Source organism: Lygodium microphyllum, chromosome 16 (genome assembly GCF_053477565.2).
Source record: "Lygodium microphyllum isolate KBCC chromosome 16, Lygodium_microphyllum_v1.1.10, whole genome shotgun sequence".
In the NCBI taxonomy this organism is placed as follows: Eukaryota; Viridiplantae; Streptophyta; class Polypodiopsida; order Schizaeales; family Lygodiaceae; genus Lygodium; species Lygodium microphyllum.
This window is the reverse complement of record NC_141150.1, coordinates 59,700,154-59,706,153: the sequence shown is the minus strand read 5'-3', so window position 1 is coordinate 59,706,153 and position 6,000 is coordinate 59,700,154.

The window sequence follows — 6,000 nt, the reverse complement described above, 5'->3', positions numbered from 1 at the left end:
GAGGATCATAACGCGACGAATTCTAACAAGGTATCGTGTTGTTTTACTCCCCTTTCAGAGCCAACGGAACCATCATATTTGTGGTCTGAGCATCAGATTACATCTTGGAAGCTTTAGATTGTTGATTTTTCCAAGGTCCCCTCCATAAAGAACTCTTCTTCTTAGCCACAACCCTTTTTCTCTAATATAGCCTATAAATAAGAGGCATGGGGAACCATTGAGAGTAGTCCAAATAAGAGGGGAAAGGCCCTTCTTAGGAGTGTAGAGCGAGAGGGAGTGGGGCAAGAGAAGCGCGAGCACAAGAATTCCTCGTCAAGAAGACAAGAAGGATACTCCGCGAGCTCTCGAATTCGATTCCTCTATCCCTTCTATCCTATTCCCCCTTGTGGAATCAAGACTCTTCTCGATTTCTCAAAATTCTTGGTGATCACTTTTTCCCCCCGTCAATCAAAATTCCATTAATCTAATTACCCCCAAGTTCCTTCTCCAGATTCCCATTTTTATGGTCTTGTGATTAAAGACCATGGCCTCGAAGAAAGCTACAAAGGTCGGGGAGGCTAACGCTGCAGACACAATTACTACAAATGGAATGGGGAGTACCGTGATTACAAATGAAGCCGCGAATATCATCAACCAAGCACCCATCATGGATCTTCAGGTACTAAATTTCTTGAATAAAAACAACTAGCATGTCTTTATCCTATGAAAATGCAACATAAGGTGTATGCATAAACTAAAATTCACATGCACAACATGGTCACCAATAATCAATGCTTTCTATTTATGGTATGACTATTTTTTGATGTGCGTATGTGATGGCTATTGCACCCTAAATCCATGCTTGTGATAGTTGGATGGTATAGAGGATATGTTGGTAAAGACTATTGGGATCCCTACACCAATGAATCTTCAACATCTTATGGAATGTCGAAAAGTCTCACCTTGCGAGATAGCCATGGAGTCAAGCACATGTGGGAGTCTATACATGCCATACCTTCCTACTCTAATATGAGTTGTGGAGAGTTTGTTGGGCAAAGAGATTAAAGATAATTAGCATAGAATCAATTGCTTGATATTGATAAGTGCCTAATACATTATAGATCTACTAATAGTAGGTGACATAGATAGTACCCAAGGTATAGATGGCCATCATTTCACAAAATTCTATATTTTGAGCTCAATATCAAGGGTACCCCAAAGTTCCTAAGAAATATATTATGTCATTGAGCTACACAATGTGATATTTTAAGAGGAGCCTATTGCTATTGTAAAACTAGCTAGATAGCCTATAGTAGCGGCTAATGCTCCAGTGGCCCAAATCCCTAATGTTCCACATGATATTTAGGCCCCACATCCTATTTTATCTACTAGAGATAGACAATAGCATGCATGGTTTGAGCCCTCTATGGATTAATTTTATGATGATATATGCTAGTGAGCATCTTAATTATGAGATGAGGCCATGCGCAGAGGTGATGGTCACTCTTGGGAGAGCGCCATGCAGTCAAAGTATGACTCACTGCAAAAAAAATCATACATGGGATTTGGTTCCTTTGTATAGTGCAAAGTGTGCTTTGCCATGCAAATGGGTGTACAAGTTGAAAAGTACCCCTAGATGCCCCAAGCTAGCATATAAGGCTAGATTGGTTGCTAAGGATTTCAAGCAATAGCATGGTGTAGACTTTGATGAAATCTTTTCTCATGTTGTGAAGACGACTACTCTACGTTTGGTATTGGCTTTGGTTCCTCAACTTGACTTGGATCTTTATCAGATGGATGTTAAGATGGCTTTTCTTCATGGGGACTTGCATGATGAGATTTACATGGAGCAACCTAAGGGCTTTGCAGAACCTTTCAGGGACCACCTAGTGTGTAGATTGAGAAAGAGCCTTTATGGCATTAAGTAGGCACCTAGGGAATGGTACAATAAGTTCGATGCTTTTATGCATTCATAGGGATATTTCCATAGTGATGTGGATCCGTGTTTATACATAAAAAAGTTTCATGATGGAAACCTTATGATTTTGATCCTCTATGTGGATGATATATTGATTCCTAGGAGTGCCTTGAAAGGTCGGCTTAACAATGAGCTTTGAGATGAAGGATATGGGACAAGCCTCACATATTCTTGGAATGTGCATTACTCATGATTGCTCTAAGGATCTCTTTTACTTGTCACAAAAGGAATACATCCATAAGGTCCTTGAGCAGTTTCATCTCCAATATGTTAAGCCCATTGTTTGTTGTCCTTTACCTTCTCATGTAAAGTTTAGTTAGGCCAATTGTCTACAATCTAATGAGCGGAAGGCAGAGATGGCCAAGATCTGGTGTGTAAATCAGATGCTAGATGCATATGTAGCGAGTGCCAGAAGGTCCCCAAGAACAAAGAACTCTACTTAAGCTCAAAAAGCAAGAAAGAATATTTGCACGACATGAGGCAAAAAGACAAATTGGGTACAATCTCCTCCTATGCCTTGTGTGAGCACTTCACAAGGCATGTGTTTATAAATTTATTCATCTCAAAGCTCAAAAATAGCCCAATTTTATAATAAGCATGCTTTAGCTTTTATATTTGCTTTTGTCCAAATAAAGAATAAAGCGATTGGGTGGCCCAAAAGTAGGGTTGTGCCTAAATACGATGTCCAATAATGAAATATTTAAACTGTGTATCCATGCGCATACAAAATAATAAACATTTATCAAGTGCTTCAATAAATAAGCACGCCTAAATAAATATTAGTGCCACACCTTTAATGATAAGATACGTGTCCATCAAAAATGATAATTTCTTCTAGGTAATCTGAATACATGCTATCGCCAAGTGCTTCCCAATGCCAATGCTACCTACTCTACACATCAACTGAAGCATTCACAATTGTTAGAAAATAATAAAATTAAACAAAAAAAAGTGAATACCTAGTAGTCTTCAGCTACAAAATAAATAAATAGGTTGGAACTCTGTCCTAACCTTAATTTAATAAGAGTGCACTCTAAACTCATAAACGTCCATTAATTTAAATATGTATTTTGCATAATCACCCGCTATGGAATCACCCACGCGCACATTAAATTAATATGACGCCCAAAAAGGACAGGCATCCCCATCAACTTCTCACACAAGGAATCCACCTTGTGTACGAGCCCCAGCATATAAATATAGTTTTACGGAATCCACTACAAAACCTCATGGAATCCACCGTGGAATTTTAAAAAAACTCACGAAATTCACCGTGGAATATGCCTCCTAGCATCAAGATCTCTTATACATCCATAGTCGGAAATTTGATATATGACATGTAGCTACTCGTTCTAATATAGCATTTGTGGGGGAAGTTGTGGCACACTATATTGCTACACCCGGTCTGGGCAGCATTGGGATGCCATCAAAGGTAGTTTGTGGTACCTAAAGGGCATAGCAACTATGTGCATTTGTTATGGTGGCCAAGATAGAGGAGTTGTGGGATACACTGACTCTAATTATGCTGGACATGCAAATAGTAGGAAGTCCACCTCTGGCTAAATCTTCACCTTCGCTAGAGGTATTGTCTCTTAGATGTTCAGGGTGTAAAAATGAATGGCCCTATCTACTATTGTATAGACTATGTTGCAGCCCCACTGAGGCTTATAAGGAGGCTCTCTGATTTTGCTAGACCTTGGCATTACGATGTGGTCTCTACACTGCATTCAGATTCTATGAGTGCTATTCAATTGCCCAAGAATTTGGTATACCACTTTATTTGAGAGGTCATTGAAGACAAGTCCATTGAGCTTGTCAAGATCTCAACTCACCAAAATCCTGCAGATCTGCTCACTAAAAGTCTCTCAGTAGAGCATTTTGCCTTCCTCAAGGAGTTAATGGGCCTTAGATGAGATGATGTCTTTTCTCATCCTGTTGTACTTATGTACATTTGTACTATGTCATTTTTTTATTGTTCTCTCCTCATCACTAGGACACATTTGCCCTTAAGTGGGAGGTTGTTGGGAATAAAGACACCAATGCCTAGTTGCTTGTATATTAGTTACACTAACAGTACCCGCATTGTGTATTACTTACCCGCACACATATACACTATAGGTGGCAGGCATCTATCACTATCACTTTATTATTTATTCTTTCAATGACATTTGAATAAAGAAAAGACCAGTCACATATTATGATTATTGGAGTTCCCACATCTTATGTCTCTCTCTCTCTTGTTCTTGCTCCTTCCACCATAGCTCTTGCTTCCGCTCCATGCTTCCACTTCAAGGCTCGCTCCCTTCAAGGTCATTGAGGACAAGTTCATTGAGCTTGTCAAGTTATCAATTGACTAAAATCGTGCAGATCTACTTTACACTAAAAGTCTCTCAGTGGATCATTTTTCCTTCCTTAGGAAGTTGATGGGCATTGAATGAGATGACATATTTTCTCATCCTATTGTACTTATGTACATTTATATTTTGCTAGTTTTCTCTTTTTCTCTCCTCACACTAGGGACACGTTCATCTTTAAGTGGAAGGTTGTTGGGGATAAAGTTACATGTACCTTGCTGCCCATATGTTAGATACACTAACAACACCCACACCATGTATTAGTTACCCACACACCTATACACTACAGCTGTGGCAGAAGCACCCATCATTGTCACTTTATTCTTTATTCTTTCAATGATATTTGAATAAAGAAAAGGTTAACCACACATTGTAAATGTTAGATTTTCCTCTCTCTCTCTCTCTCTCTCTCTCTCTCTCTCTCTCTCTCTCTCTCTCTCTCTCTCTCTCTCTCTCTCTCTCTCTCTCTCTCTCTCTTGCTCTTGCTCCTTCTCCTTCTCCTTTTCCTTCTCCTTCTACCATAGCTCTTACTTCTATTTTGTGCTTCCACTTCAGGGGGGTCACTCCCTTCAAGGTCATTAAGGACAAGTCCATTGAGCTTATCACGATCTCAACTTACCAAAATATTGCATATCTACCCATGAAAAGTCTCTCAATAGATTGTTTTGCCTTCCTTAGGAAGTTGATGGGTGGTCTCATCCTATTGTACTTATGTACATTTGTACTTTGCCACCTTTTTTTTTCTCTCCTCATTAGGGACACATTTTCCTTTAAGTGAGGTTGTTGGGAATAAAGGCAACTATCCCTAGCTACCCATATATAAGTTATGCTAACAATACATGCGCCATATATTAGTTACATGCACACTTGTACACTACAGTAGTGAGAACCCATCACTATCACTTTATTTTTTATTATTTCAGTGACATTTGAATAAATAAAAGTTGGATCACACATTGTGATTATTGAATTTTTCACATCCTCTATATATATATATATATATATATATATATAGCTCTTGTTTCCGCTCCATGCTTTCACTTTAGGGCTCACTTCCTTCATTATCAAAAAATCTATGCTTATCTTGGAAGGCAATAGTAAATCTTCAAAGAGAGAGACATTGTGTTTTTATTTCTCTGTTCAAAGAAGAGCTTGCTATCATTGGGTGAATTCAAAAAGCTAAGCCCAAGATATTGTGGACCCTACATGATTTTGAAGTGTCTAGTGACCAATGCTTACAAGTCACAACTCCCTGAGCCCTTAGAGATCCACAATGTCTTCCATGTTAGTCTACTAAAAGCTTATATACCCAATCTTGATTATGTATTGGGTGATCAACAAATTGTAATGCCAAGCCAAGGAGTGCTTGAGCTTCAACTTGAAAAAATCATTGGCATAAAGGAGAGAGTCATTGGGCATAGTGCTTTAAGTGAATATCTTTTCCATTGTTGAAAGAATATCCTAAAGAGAATGTCACTTGGGTCGACAAGGAAGCCCTAGCTAAGCATATCCCCAATTTCTTTCGAGACAATGACATCTCAATTCCTCTACATGGGAGAGAATGTAACGACCTTGGATAAACATTGCTTTTAGAAAAAAAAAGGGAAAAAAAGGAACTTCCAATACATTCTCATGTCATCTCAGCATCATCATAATCATCATTCACATCGACATCAACATCACCATCAT